Genomic DNA, 15,944 nt, shown 5'->3' with positions numbered 1-15,944 from the left:
GCGTTTCAGACATGTGGTTTACATCTATGTATGTGTTTCCTTGGTGCATTTATGAACATCTATTTTATATATCTAAGACCTTAAAATTCTTATAACACCACCCAGAGTGCTTCCTGGATGGAGATTTCAAACCGAGGTCTCCAACATTCCACCCCTGAACCAACCTGGCTCTGAAAAGCAATTCGCACAACAACCCCGTAAGGGGTTGGTACGAAAAGCTCATACCAAGAACTAACTTAGTTGGTCTTTAAGGTGCTACTGGAAGGAATTTTTTTTATTTTGCCCGTAAGGTCGGTCAGCAATTATGTCTCAATGGGAAGAGAGAGAGCGCGCCTGGCTGTAAGGGCGCCACTAGCCGTGGAGGCAGGACGGTCCCTGCGTGGCTTTCCACCTCCCGAGTACGTGTTGCGTACGGGCGGGGATCGGGAGCCGTGGTGTATTCATAGCTGCGGCGAGCTTTGAACCGGGAGTTCCCAGCTCAGCCTCGTCATCGCGGCGGCCCCTCTGCTGGAGGCATGGACGTCCGTCTCATCATCTACCAGGCTGCAGCCTCTCCTTTCCTCAGTGTGTGGGCTTGGGGCGGGGGGGGGGGAGAGAGAAAGACACACACAGCCGCCCTCCACGTTACTTCCCCCACCCATCTTTGCAGGGTGGCACCGTAAAATAAAATGCACAGCCACCCGTGCAATTCAGGAAAACAATAAAATGCAAAATGCCACGGAGTTCAATGAGACTAGGGTTGCAGCTTTTGCACAGAGGGGGCTGGGGGCAGCGGCGGTGGAGGCAGAGAGGGAGCCGGCGCTCTTTTGTCTGATCCCTTCCACCACCTTCCCACCCGCGGGAAGACGCGGCTCCCGCTTGCGAGCCTTGCCCGACGGCAGCATCGCCCTCCTCTCGCGCCCCGGGAGGACCCTTCCCCCGGCGCGCGCTCCTTGCAAAACGCAAAGCGCAATGCAAAATGCAAAGCAAGCTCTCCTCTCTCCCTCCCTCCCTCCTCACCATCCTTCTCCTCCTCCTCTCGAACCGGGAGATAGGAGCTCTATTGCTCTAGCCTAAGAGGAGGAGGAGGAGGAGGGCCATGAATATTGATGAGGCTGCCGGGGCTCTATTGTGCAATTGGAGCTGCGAGGTGGAAAGCGCAGGCAGAATGGAGGTGGAGAGCGGCGATGCGCTCGCAGCTTTGTGGCTCCGGCAGTAGCAGCAGCAGCAGCAGCAGCCGAGCCGAGCGAGCCAACAGCAGCAGAAGCCGCCTGCACCGGGGGAGGGAAGAGGAGGAGGAGCGGGGACGGGGGGGGGGCTTTGTTACTTGCACACAATCGCCTCCCATCCAGCCCCCCGCCAGCCACAGCCAAGCGGACGCGATGGAGCAAGGGCAGAGAGATCTGTAGGAGCCGCAAGGTTCTGCTGAAGACCCACACTCTCTCTCGCACACACCCCAGAAGGGAAGAAGAAGAAGGGAGAGCGGCGGCGGTTCATCCGAGCTCTCCTCCTCCTCCCTCCACGCCAGGAAGAGAGACGAGGAGCCAGGCGAGAAAAAAGGCCATTTTAACGTGGCTCAGCTCGGGCAGCCGCAGGCTCCTGCTTCGGAGGTTAGTGGCGGCTGCAGGGGGTTTTGTGGGGGGGGGGGAGGCGAGGTAAGGTGGATCTGTTGTGTTACTGGTTGTGGCTTTTTGTGGGGGGGGGAGGCGGAGGGGGCATGTTCCCCAGGGAAGAGAGGAGAGGTGGTGTGGTGTGTGTGAGAAAGCTTTGTGTGTGTTTAAACCTCGCCCCCCCCAATTGCTATTTCACTGAGAAATATCTCCCCCTCTTGTTCGTATTTGCTAGGCGCTCCTGGATTTCCCTGTTGTTTTTTCCATGCTGGCAACTGGGAGGGTTTGGTGGTGGGCAGAAAGAGAAGAGACGGAGAGAGGGGTGGGTGGGTGAGGTGGGGACCCTACCCAGATATTGGGGGCACCCACCTCACCCAGGCTGCCATATTTTTGGTTGTTGTTCTGCAAACAATTTTTTAAAAATAATAATATTATAATTATTTGCTAAAGTGTGCCAGAGAGAAAGTGAGTTTCTATGGCAACAGAAACTGATGCCATGGGGAGATGTGGGCACGATGAGGCACCTGCTATGGGAGATGTGGGCACCTGGGGAGGGGGGGGTGTTGTGAGGCTGAGCGGGGTTGTTGCGAAGAGCACCTGCTGCCTGGCCAGCTGTTGGCTCCTGTGTGCTGTGGAGGTGAGGGTAAAATCACTTGGTGTTCCTGCGGGCAGAGATGCCATTCTCTGGACATTCAGGCTGAGAATGAGGTGGCCCTGCAACGCTGTTGTTGGTTTTTTAAAAGGGGAGATACTTTGGTACTTGAGAAGGATATCTCTTCCACCGATAAGCAAATCTTGTGCATGGCTGTTAGAGGACATCTTAAATGCCAAGGCCCCTGTTCAAATGCCGCCCTATAGTTTGTGTCTGAAAAACCCTACTCCAAAGGGAGAGTGTGAGAAGACCAGATACTGCAGAGAGCTTGGAAGCTGCTTCCTCTAGCGACTTTAGTTTTTAAGTAGTGTAGCTGGCTGATCTTGTGGAAGTCTCATGCACGGTTTCAGTCATCTGTGGTGGGTGCAAGGCGAGCGGGGCTTTTCAAAGCCAGAAACTTAGGAAGCGTGGGTGTCAGCTGTAGATTTCCCCACATCTTCACCCCTTTTGAGGTGCCCCACTTACATGAGTCCAAAGTAGAGAACAGGATGGTGTCAGGCCGCTAGGATATTCACACAGTACAATCTGTTCTTCTCTGGAGCTGGATGGTATTTTTATATCCCATTAAGCAAAAAAACAACAAAAAAAGAAGTTTATTGTTCTGCCTTTTGATTGCAACACAAGTTTGAGATTCCACCGTTCTCCTGTTTTGTGCACCGATCATGGTCTGTTGGCAAGGAGGGGTAGGTCTCCAGCTGTCTGCTGACACTGCTCTTGTTTTCTGGTATTATTTTTTTTTAAAAAAAATTATCTTATTGCTCCGGGCGGATGAATGTGGCAAGGTGGGGTGGGGAGAGAGAGCATCCTCTTTTCCCGGTTGCTGGTTGCTCAACTCGATCTTGGGCTTCTGACTTTTCTAGACACTGCTAATCTGTCTGGGCCAGAGCATTTCCCAGGTTTACCTGAATTTGGGGTTTATTGGATCAGCGTAAAGCCAGCAAGCATCAGCGTCCAGGCAAGGAACCTCCCAGACTGTCAAGGGGCCTTTTATTTGATCTGTTAATCCTGTGATCGTATACACACTAACCTGGGAGTAAGCCCTATTGAATCCAGTGGGATTTATCTCTGAGTGGACATGCCTAGGATTGTATAGTAAAACATGTCATAAATACCCTTGGCGAAACATCCTAAGTGGCCGAAAATCAAAGCGTGCAGGGGAGAGAAACTTTATTCAAAACAAATAAAGAAACAAACGAACGAACGAAACCAAAGGAATGAAAGAATAACAAAACGAAACTGTGGGCAGGGCCAAAAGAGACAGATCGGAGGGTTGGATGTAGTCAACATCTGGCCAGGTCATGAAACATTATCATTTGGATCTAGGCCAGGGGAATCCGTTCAGGATTGTCCACACTAGAGTTAGCCAATGTGGTTCCTTCCAGATGTTGTTCGACTGCAGCTTTCATCAGTCCCAGCCTGCCTGGCCAGTGGTGTGCAATGAATTTTTTCAGTTAGGGCCAGAGGCACCAACTTGCAAGGGCAGTTGGTGGGGCGATGTTGCGCACGTGACATCACGCATGTGAGCATTGCGCCTCCTTCCCTAAGCTGGGTCGAAGCTTCCTAGGCTTTGGGAAGGAGGCATCAAGGAACATTCAGGAGACTAGGCTAGTCCCCTAGTCCACTGACCGCACACTGCTAAGGACATGGAATGTGCCACATTGGCTCTCCATAACCTACCCTGACTAGCTACAGCTCTTCAGAGCTTCAGGCAAGGGTCTTTCACAGCCTTACGTGGAGAACCTGAGACCATTTGCAAGTAAAGCAGCAGCTGTTCTCTGCAAGGGAACCAAGGCAGAGAATCTTTGCAGTCTGAGTGCCACAAACAGAAAGGCCCTGTCTTGTTCACCTAGGGCACAATAATGGGGCATCAAGCAGAACCTCTTGCCAATCTGAGGTGATGCCTCCCCCTTTTCTGTCTGGTTGAGGAGCTGTAGGAGGGAGGGCATGCCCATCCTCGCAGTCAGTAGCCTGAGTCTATAAATACATATTAAGCACTAAGATTTCATGAATGAACCAGAATAATCACAGAGCCAGGAATACTCAGCAGGAGTTTGGCTGGTTTGGTTGGTTCTGCAAAGCTCATCTTGCCGGTCTCCTTTCCTTCTCTCTTGGGTGTATTGTTTTTCTTTTACCATGTTACTTGTAGGATATGGCAGCCATGGCGATGTTTGGGCACCTGCAAGAGGGAGAATTTGGGGGAAGGCAGAGACCGTGTGATTTGCTTCCTTTTCCCTTGGTTGCTTTTTCACTGTGCTAGACGGAGAAGGGTTGGGTTTGCGGGGTCTTTTTGCTCATGCACAATCCTTGCATAAACTCTCTCTAGCTTTGTATTCGGTTAAGAGCCCTGGCGCATTGGTTTCCATCACTGTTGCTGCAGCTGATGAGACAGTGATGAAGTGGCTTTTAAGCTGCTGCCTTAGACTAAGGTTATTCCATTGGTCCCAGGTTTGTTTACTCTGACTGGCAGTGCTCAAAGTAGATCTTGGAAAGCAGCCTTTCCCAGCTCTTCTACCTGAGAACCTTTTAACTGGGGTTACTGGGAACTTGCTGCTGGAAACCTATGCATGATAGTCATGTGGTCATGAAGTGAGCATGGGATAATGCTGCACTGGACGCCCGACTCCTGCTTGTGTTTGGGTCTGTGCACCACACATTTCAGCCCAAAGCCCAGTCTACAGTTGCTTCTACCAGCTCAGACCTTGCCATTGTATTCTGGTGCTGAGAGTTGCTAGCTGACCTACAGAGCTACAATTCCCAAAGTTTCCTAGGAAGGGAGATTTATTCTTCAACTTCTCTGGGAACTGTAGCTCCGTAAGGGGAATAGGGTTTTCCTAACAACTCTCATCACCCTTAACAACCTACCGTTCCCAGTCTCATTTGGGGGCATCCGGGATATAAAGCGGTTTGATACCGCTTTATACGCATAGTGCAGATGAGGCCTTAGAACGGTCTGATTGATCCATGCATGGACATGACTTGTTTCTTATCACACACGAGGCATGCCACTATAAGGATAAACACTTTTTGTGAAAAGGGCTTTCTGTGCGATGGTGAGGTTCTCAGGCTTTGAGTGAGTGCATTGCTGGGCACTGTCGCCCACACAAGAGAGGGAAGGTGTCAGCAGATATGGGAAATTCTAAGGTTTTATAAAAGTACCAAAACAAAAAACAAAAAACAAGAACCTTCAGAAGAAAAACTCCCTAAAAATGGGAGGCGGGGGAGGAAAGTATCACCACTCTCTCACAGCTGTGAGTGTCAGGAAGGTAATAATGAGCCAGTCTTGACCCTGCGTTCCTTCTCTGAAGGACTTTCTCAGAGGTCCTTCTCAGAGTGTCCTCTGAGGGAGATATGGAAGGTGGCAATGCAAGAAAGAACAGGCCTTTTATTTGGTCCCCCCCCCCTTAAGAAATGTTCCCCTCAGGCAGGCCCATCACTCGTTGCTTTTAGGCACCAGGCAAAAACAATCAGTTTCATCCAGGCGTTTGGCCTTTAATTTGGAGAGTTTCGGGTATTCTGGCCTTCTTTAATGGGTGGGATGTGCTAGGCTGCTTTCTATGCATATGAATGATCTTAGCTTTTATTTTGTTTTGGTTTTGCATTGATTTTAACTTTGTTAATTATATTGTAAGTTACTTTGAGTTTGTGTGTGTGTGTATCTACTAACAAGTACAGTTAATAATAATAATAATTTCCAGGCACATTTGGTATGATTAGGAACCAAAGCAGGTCAAAACCAGTCAGTTAGGAACACTTAAGTTCTGAGGAGACAGTCCAAAAGCGAATGAGTTGATAAATATTACAGGATTTGTTAATCGTATAATGACTTGCACACGTAGAATTAGTTTCTTGGGTTTTGATGAGTAAGACTACAGGAGCAGCACCCGTCTCTTTGAGCAGCCAAATCCCACCCATTGTGTTCCTGCAGACACTCCAGGATTGTAACTCAATATGATAACTCAAAACAACTTTCAATAGCTGATAGCTATACTTAGAGCTCATCGACACGGTCAGCTAATGTTATCAGTAAACATTATTTGTTATTTATTCAATTTATACCGTGTGTTTTCCTCCCTAAGGAGTTGGGCAGACCCAGCAATGATAAAACATTTACAAAAACGGTTTAAAAACCATTCTAGAAACTGTTTAGAAACATTGCCCCAGAATACTATCTTTCAGCCACCAGTTGCCTGGATAAACTGGAATGCTTTTAAATTTCTTCTAAAAGTCAGCAACGAGGGAGACCGAGGCACCTCACTCAGAAGAGCTTTCGACAAACGGAATCACCCCTGGAAAGGACTTGTCCCGGGTCAATGCCAGGGGTTGGCAACCTAAGGCCCAGGGGCCGGGTATGGCCCAATCGCCTTCTAAATCCAACCCATGGACGGTCCAGGAATCAGCGTGTTTTTACAAGAGTAGAATGTGTCCTTTTATTTAAAATGCATCTCTAGGTTATTTGTGGGGCCTGTCTGGTGTTTTTACATGAGCAGAATGTGTGCTTTTTGTACATGAGTAGAATGTGGAGAGCCAGTGTGGTGAAGTGGTTAAGAGCGGTAGTCTCGTAATCTGGGAACCGGGTTCGCGTCTCCGCTCCTCCACATGCAGCTGCTGGGTGACCTAGGGCCAGTCACACTTCTCTGAAGCCTCTCAGCCCCACTCACCTCACAGAGTGTTTGTTGTGGGGGAGGAAGGGAAAGGAGAATGTTAGCCGCTTTGAGACTCCTTTGGGTAGTGATAAAGCGGGATATCAAATCCAAACTCCTCCTCCTCCTCCTCCTCCTCTTCTTCTTCTTCTTCTTCTTCTATTTAAAATGCATCTCTGGGTAATTTGTGGGGCATAGGAAGTCATTCATCCCCCCCCAAAATATAGTCCAGCCCACGACACGGTCTGAGTGAGGAACGGTGGACCGGCCCTCGGCTGAAAAAGGTTGATGACCCTGGTCTAGGCTTTAAAACTGGATATATGGCAACTCAATGGAAAAAGCTCAACAGAGCAAAAAAAACTCAATAATTTTGGGGTCTTCATAAAAAAGCACAACAACTTTGTGGGTGTCAGGAATTCTGAAGTAGGGCAGGGGTGGCCAAACCTTTTTCAAAGAGGGCCAGATTTGATGAAGTGAACATGCATGAGGGCCGACCAAAGTTGCTGAGCTTTTTTTTTTTTTTAATCCATGGGGGCTGGATTAAATCGACCGGCGGGCTGGATTAGGCCCCCCAAATGGACTTTGAACATGCCAGATGTAGGGCAACCCCTACACTGAGTCCAATAAGCAGTTATCACATACCAGACTTGGTGCACTCATACAAATATTTTTGCAGTGTAATTTGCTGGCGTTAAAAAACTATTTGGAGCTGGAAATCCATTTTCTGCACATCAGCCCAGGATCTACCAGTAAGCTCTGACTAAGCTCTGCTTTAGAAGGTCTGTGGCTCAGTGGTAGAACATCTGCTTTGCACGCAGACAGTCCCAGGTTCAATCCCCAGCATCTCCAAGTTGGGTTGAACTGGGTAAATGGTAATGGCATGTGTAGGTGGTGTGTATGAAATGGCAGCTGTCTTGTTTGTTTTTGTTTATAGTGTCTCCTAGGACTCATCCAGGTTTCCATCAGCACCATGCTTTCCAGGCACAGGTCAGTGCTTTAAAACACCATGTCTGAGGTGGTTGTTGTTGTTGTTGTTGGGTTTTTCCAGACTCAGCGCTTTCCCTGGGAAAACCCACATTTTACAGGAGAACTAGAGCAAATGGCAATCCATGAAATCACCAGTTGCCATCAGCTCCAATTCAGCGTTAAAACACTGGTTTTCCCAGGGAAAGCATTGGGACCAAAACAGAACAGAACAAAACACTGCTTGGATACGGAGCTTTGACGCACGGACTTTGTGCCTTGAAAATCAGCACAAAATGCAGTCTGGATGAGCTCCTAGTAAGGAATGTAGGACTTCCGTAAGAGCTGGTTGATATGAGCTGACTGAAATTTGCTCCAGGCATTTTGCTCGGAGCCAAAATAAGACAGATTTCTTATTTGTAGCCAGAGCTTTTTTATAGCCAGAACTCACTGGAACTTACTTCCGGCACCTCTTTTTCTAGAAAAACAGCACTGGTTGTAGCTAATCAGATTTACTGTTTTCAGGACAAAAGGCAGTGAGGGTAGCCACTATAAATAATACTACAAATTGTTAACTTTTAGCCAAGAAATGGGCAGGAGGTTGAGTTTTCTTATGGCTTTTACAGATGCTGAGCTGGTTCAAATGTCACGACAAACCATGGTTTGTTGTCATGATGAAAAGAAGCTGCAGTCAGCCTTGGGCTTGTGCCCTTGTTTCTTCTCTTCCTGTGACACAGCCCTGAAGAGGAGACTGGAAATGTTCACTTCTGATTTCGTTTCATTCTTTGGTTGACAATTTATGTGAGCCTACAGTTGTTTGCGTGAAGCATACCCGAATCAAACCATGGATTATGAAGCTGGCTTGTTTCAACAAACTGTACTTAAGATTAACCACCGTTTAAGGTCCAGGCGTAACGCTAAACTACAGTTAATCAAAACCAGAAGTACAGTAGTACCTCGGATTAAGAACTATATTCGTTCTGGAGGTCCATTCTTAACCTGAAACTGTTCTTAACCCAAGGTACCACTTTAGCTAATGGGGCCTCCTGCGCCACCGCAGCACGATTTCTGTTCTCATCCTGAAGGAAAGTTCTTAACCCGAGGTACTATTTCTGGGTTAGCAGAGTCTGTAACCTGAAGCGTCTGTAACCCGAGGTATTACTGTAAAAGTTTTATCTCATGACTGTGCTGAAGAAGGCAATGAGTACATACGTTAGAGGTTCACCGCAGCCCATTCCTGTAACAATAAACCATGGTTTATCATAATAGCTGATCTGGTAAAACAAAATGAAGGAATACTACACATAAATATATATCTGGAATATATATCTAGTTTTTACTCCTCCCGTTCCGTATCAGTTCCCGAACGGCTTAGTTGTCAAAACAAATCGGCTCCTGAGCGCCACAAACCCGGAAGTAAGTATTCCAGTTTGCGCACGTTTTTTGGAAGATGAACGTCCGACATGGCTTCTACCTGAGTGCAGGAAGCTCCTGCAGCCAATCGGAAGCTGCGCCTTGGTTTTCAAATGGTTTTGGGAGTTGAACGGACTCCCAGAATGGGTTCTTTTGAAATAGTTTTATGGAATCTAATTCCTGAGGTTTACCTAAGAGCAGTAGAAAAATGTGTGAAGTAAAATAAATACTAATAAGTTTACAGTGTAGTTCTTATCTTCCTAAAATAAAATAAAAATTCCTTCCAGTAGCACCTTAAAGACCAACTAAGTTAGTTCTTGGTATGAGCTTTCGTGTGCATGCACACTTCTTCAGATTCTTATCTTCCTGTAGCCCTTAACTCACAAGCATGATCCTAAGCATGTTTACTCAGAAATAATAACCACCAAATTTACTTCCTAATAAGTGTACTTGGGATTGCAGCCTCGATTATGTTTCTCAGAACCCATGTGAATAGGGAACTAGGAACCAGGGAACAAAAATAGTCCTGATTGTAGTAAATCTGGCGATAAATATGCAAACAACACAAGGCAGTAAGCCAGTTTGGTTAAAATTTAGTGGAATTGCCTGTTAGAGGGCTTGATATTCAGTCTCCTGGAACAAAGTTTTTCAGGTTTTAGAGCCAAATTAAACAACCAGCAACCTTTACATGATGCATCTGCAAGTTGGACTGTACCAGTACAGTCTACAGCAGGGAGGTCAAATATTTGAATGCTCTCAGCCCTGTAGAAGGCTATCTGCCTCTCTAAAATGCTGGTTTTGCAATGCATAGCAGAGGGAGGGAAGTATGCAAACATTTGATTGCTCCTCTGCTGCCCATAGTTTGCTGATGATGTAGCAATAGCATGGTGTTTACAGCATGGAAGAGGAATCTGTGGCTCTACTTGGGCTCCAGCTGTCATCAGCCAGCATACCCAGTGGTCAGGGACGATGGGAGCTGTAAGCCTAGCGACATCTGGAAGGCGAAAGTTCCCCCATCACTGATTTACAGGATGTCTCCTTTCTGGCTCCCCCCCCCTTCTTGTTTGAAGTGCTTTGAATAGTTAAATAGGCAGAGAAGCAGGAAACAGGGTTGCAAAAAGATTCCTGAAGACCAAGCTGCCCTTAACAGTCACAGAAAACAGGCCATTATACTCTGAATGGCCTGTTTTCTGTGGCTGTTAAGGACAGCTTGGTCTTCAGGAATCTTTTTGCAGCAATGAAATAAGTTTGAAGACCCTCCAGATGTTGTGGAACAGGCATAGGCAAACTTGGCCCTCCAGATGTTTTGGGACTACAATTCCCATCATCCCTGACCACTGGTCCTGTTAGCTAGGGATGATGGGAGTTGTAGTCCCAAAACATCTGGAGGGCCGAGTTTGCCTATGCCTGTTGTGGAACTTTCATCATCCCTGACCATTGGTGATGTTGTCTGTGACTAATGAGACTGCAACATCTGGAGGGCCAAGGTTTCCCCATCTCCCCCACACCCCGCAGCCATGAAATATTTTCTTCTGTTTCATATGAGAACCCCTCAATCACTAGGCCCAGTTGAGAACATATAATTCTGAAAATCAGTTTACTATGTCTCAAGCTGTTATTACTATTTGCGAACAGATGACTTAAATGTTCAAAATCACTGTGGTGAAATTGAGGTTTGGCTTTGAATTTATGTCAATTCCACTTTAAAATATCTACAGTCTACATTACTGGTGTTGCTCAAGGCATTTAATGTGCAAAGAATGTGCCTCTTTGACAATTTCAGGAGGTTGTTTGCTTCTTCACATTACTGTGCTTTCTCCTTACTGACTTCTATGCCTGGAACTGCCTCCCAGAATGCCTCTGTGATACCAGCACCTCATAATTCCTTTAATTTCTTCCTCAAGTCCACCTTTTCCATTAAGCCAGGGATGGGAACCTCTGGCCTTTGGGTGCTGTTGGACTACAACTTTTCTGTGGTGGCTCCCCAATTGTGGAATGCTCTCACCAGAGAGACTTGCCAGGCGCCATCATTACACGTATTTAGACGCCAGGCAAAAACATTCCTCTTTTTTCCAGGCCTATGGCTATTAAATAATCAACGGCCTGTGAAAGTGTGGGGGAGAGACTGTTATTATGATGATTATTTTACTATTAGGCTGTCTGTCAGTATATTTTTTACTATGTTTTTATTACATTTTTATCACCGATGTTTTGGAATACGTTTCTCATGTGGCCTCTGAGATTTTTTGATAAAGAGCAGTAAACAAACAAATAACACAACTTCTATCCAGGTATATGCCGCCATACTAATATTCATACCCTCCTACATTTCTCCGATGAAAGTAGGAATGTCCTATTGCATAATCATAATAATAACCATAAAATATACCCCGCCCATCTCGCTGGGTTGCCCAAGCAACCTTGGGCGGCTTCCAACATATAGAAAAACATAATAAAACATCAAACATTAAAATCTTCTTAAGGTTGTATCATTACTTACCTCCTTATCTCAGGGGTTGCATAACTCCATACACTCCAACATTTCTCTGATGAAAATAGGGATATTCCAAGTGGGACATTCTGGGATTAAATCAGAAACCGGGACGGCTTTTCTAAATCCGAGACTGTCCCTGGAAAATAGGGACACTTGGAGGATCTGAGAGTTGTATTTTTTTTCCAGAACCTTTTTGCCTGTGGTTCCACCAGGGGTAAACAGAACAGCGTGTGAATTGCTGCCACTGTCATTATTATTATTTAAATGGCATCGCTTCTGTGCGTTTAATTGATACAAAGGCTTTTCCTGGCAAGGAGCTAGACACCATCGCCTGCTAATTTCTGTAAACCTGACAGGTGCTAGAGGCACAGTTACAGGGGCTGGCTGAAAAGTTGGCAACCCCTCTGCAGCCCTGCCCAGTGAGAGTCTGACAGCCTTAAGCCAGTGTGTCGAGAGGATTACTTTTTCTTCTCTGTTTTCCTTTCCTCATCACGCTTTTCAACATACCCTCTGTAGGTGCGGCCCGATTCTAAGTGATGTTGGAGATTGTGAGTGTTAAGAACTGGGAGGTGGTAGCTATTGCAGATTAATTAGTCGAAACACGCAGGCCCATTTTCAAACAAATTGCTTTATGGGCACAGAGCTTATTTTATTATTTAATAACATGCATTGCTCCAGATTACCTGGATAAGGGTATGGACAAGTGCAGTGGCAGAGCCAATCCAGAACTCATGCACCCAGTGTTCAAAATTAGCCAGGCTTTCACTGCCTACGGCAGACCTTCAAGTAACTTGGCCTTAAGCAGTTACGTTCTTTAAAAGCCATGACCAACACTTTGAATTTGGCCTGAAGCATATTTGCAGTCAGTGTAGCTGATGCAGAATTGGTATCAAATTGGTATAAAACGGCCTTCTGTAAAGGTAAGTCCTGGCTGGCTAACTTTTTGAGCGCTTTCTTGGTGAATGATGCAGTAGGCAGGGTCTACAGCACTTTGACTTTCAGAAAGTTCTTGATACGGTCCTTTGCCAAAGATTTCTGTCTAAGCTTGACACGGACAATTTGCAAATGATATTATTTTTTCTTCTTCTTCTGGAAACCATTAACACAGAAACAAGTGCTAAACCTTTGCTCGGTCCCACTAGGTTTCCAGAAGTGGCTTTTACTTTGTGGGAAAGGTAACATGAAGTGCAAAAAAAAGTTAAGGGGAAATGTTGGGGAGACAGAATAAAGTGCTGTCTGTATGCAGTCCTGTTTCTGCTAGGCAGTAGGTAGCGGCATTGGAAATTTTAATGTGACGTCTGTGACCTTGCCGATCAGACAGACTCTTGCGAGGGATCCAAGGAACATCACAGCAGAGATGAAACAAGGTTAGATCCATCTCCCGTGACAACAGAAGGCCTGCGTGGGTGAAGGCTACTTGGTATTGCCTGTATCTCATTCACAGAATGCTGCAGTCATATTTAAGCTCCTCTTTTTCAGAATGCCATGGCCCCATAGAACATCAGACTCAACGATGCCCTGGATATTTTATTTGGCACCCAGCACCTTTTCCTAGGGACACGGGTGGCGCTGTGGGTTAAACCACAGAGCCTAGGGCTTGCCAATCAGAAGGTCGGCGGTTCGAATCCCCACGACGGGGTGAGCTCCCATTGCTCCGTCTCTGCTCCTGCCAACCTAGCAGTTGGAAAGCACGTCAGAGTGCAAGTAGATAAATAGGTACTGCTCCAGCGGGAAGGCAAACGGCGTTTCCGTGCACTGCTCTGGTTCGCCAGAAGCGGTTTGTCATGCTGGCCACATGACCCGGAAGCTGTACGCCAGCTCCCTCGGCCAATAAAGCAAGATGAGTGCCGTAACCCCAGAGTCGGCCATGACTGGACCTAATGGTCAGGGGTCCCTTTACCTTTACCTAGCACGCATAAAGTTGGAAATGAGGTGTCTGCTTCGGATGTGAACCCCCGCTGCCTGATTCCTAGCTCACAAGGGTTTCCTAGTCCTTTCAAGAAGTGCTTTTTTGCAAACACACAGTGCCTTTCCAGTGTGGGGTAGTGGTTTTTGTGTTGGCCTAGGACCGGGGAGACCCACATTCTAATCCCCGCTCGGTCATGAAATTCATCGGGGGACCCTGCCTCAGTCACCAGCTCTCAGCCTAACTTACCTCACAGGGTTGTTGTCAGGGCAAAATGTGGGTTGCAGGGGGGATCATGTACCCGAACCCCTTGGAGGAAGAATGCAATTCCATAATAATTTTATTGATCCATGGGGCATATCAGGTTAAATATTAAGGTCTGCTTGCGTTTATTAAGACCATTAAACTTGTCCCATGGAAGCCAAGTGGCTTTGCACTCTAGGCTATTTTTGCTTCTCGGAACACAGCTATGGTTGTCCCTTTTCTCCACATCCAACACAGGGGGTGGTGCCGTCGTTCCCACTGCCCCGAGGAGATTGCCAATTGCGTTAGTGGTGAAATAGTTCACTAGGTAACTAGGTTAAGTACTGAGTCATCCGCCCACTCGCTTATATAATGCAGTAAGGGCTTTTAAAAACAGGTGTCTCTAAAGGTCAGGTGCTTTAAAGCAGGAACGTGGAGGTGTGCAGTTTTTGAGAGTGGGGCTTTCAAAAACAAGGGGGAGGGTGGAGGAGGGAGGGAGCACAGAAAAACAACAACACATTTTCAGTTATTTTTTTTTGGCAATGCACCTTTGCTTTTGCGCCTTGTCCAGTATTGTGCTATTGGGTGGCAAAGCATAGCTGGTATTAACTTTTCCACCTAGCAATCTAGCTCTGTTTGCTCAGTGCAAACCAGGCAGCCTGACACTCAAAGTCCTGGAAGCAAAAACCGAGGCCAAAAAAACAAGCTGGTGCCCTGTAGGGCATCAAACAGATGATGGTGCAAACAGATGCCCGGCATTGGTGGGTCGGGTGACTGACGTGGCAGAGTGTTTTGTTTTTCAAAAGGGCACCCCACACAGCTTGGATTGAAAGAGGGACTATGGCACGTAGCCCAGGAGAGGAAGGAGTCGCACTATGTCCCACAGTATAATCTCCTCCAAGATAAGCTTTGTGTGTGTGTGTGTGTGTGCTTTATATTCAAATGTTGTCATTATTTATTATATTTATGGGGTGGTTTATAACATGGTTAAAAATGCAAGCTACAACATACAGACCCCCCAACACACACACACACACTCACACACTCACTCACTCACTCACTCTCACTCTCTCACTCACTCACTCACTCTGAAAGGCAATAGAAGCCTATTACAAACAATAAAAATCAGCACATATTGCCATGTAAAAGCCGGCAGAAACACAGTAGGACAAAATCAGTTTAAAACCAATGTAAACCCTGTAAGGGGAAAATGTACAAGAAATTATAAACACCATAAAGGTGGCTCCATAGTGTGGTGCCATGTCAGAGGAGGCATTCCTAACAACAACAACAACAACAACAACAACAACAACAATAAATAAATTTATTATTTATACCCTGCCCATCTGGCTGGGTTTCCCCAGCCACTCGGGGCGGCTCCAACAGAATATTAAAATACAATAGTCTATTAATAGTCTTCTGAAAGTCTGGTAGTTGTTTTTCTCTTTGACATCTGGTGGGAGGGCGTTCCACAGGGCGGGCGCCACCACCGAGAAGGCCCTCTGCCTGGTTCCCTGTAACTTGGCTTCTAGCAGCGAAGGAACCACCAGAAGGCCCTCAGCACTGGACCTCAGTATCCGGGCAGAACGATGGGGATAGAGACGCTCCTTCAGGTATATATATTGGAGGCCACCACTGAGAAGGCCCTTTGCCACCAACTGCCTCATTGCATTATGCAGAGAAACAGGGGAATGTGTGTGTTAGCACAGGGCCTTTTAAAGTAGCAACACTTTTGATTTGGCATTCCATCTGAACTGACCCATAGTTTGCTTTTGCTTAAAGGTGATTCATAGCATGGCTAGTTTATAAACGGTGGTTGTCTTTCTTTAGAGCAGATTCGGTGTTACCTACACAAGAAGTTTGTGTTTGGTGGCCAATGATACTGCTTATTTGTTTGCCAATGCACTTTGAAGGTTTTACGGTTTGATTTGCCCTGCTGCTCCCGGTTTTTTTATTTTCATCTTTCTATGCTTGTCCTGATGTAGGGTTCAGCTTGGAAGGAGCATACTGTTGTAGGCAATAGAATGGGTTGGGGTGTGTGTGC

The 15,944-nt window shown here is 46.6% G+C and overlaps 1 protein-coding gene across 1 annotated transcript in view; it reads left to right on the top strand.

Moving 5' to 3' along the window:
- Positions 1-1,122: 1,122 nt before the first annotated feature.
- ZMIZ2 (zinc finger MIZ-type containing 2) overlaps positions 1,123-15,944 on the top strand; it is a 108,647-nt gene continuing 93,825 nt past the window's right edge. The window contains exon 1 of the mRNA XM_082200279.1: positions 1,123-1,589. The gene's annotated coding sequence lies outside the window, so the exon portion shown is untranslated. The remainder of the gene's footprint in view (positions 1,590-15,944) is intronic.

The sequence above is a fragment of the Podarcis vaucheri genome (assembly GCF_965113315.1).
Source record: "Podarcis vaucheri genome assembly, chromosome: 15".
NCBI lineage: Eukaryota > Metazoa > Chordata > Lepidosauria > Squamata > Lacertidae > Podarcis > Podarcis vaucheri.
This window is presented reverse-complemented; position numbering and strand designations above follow the sequence as displayed.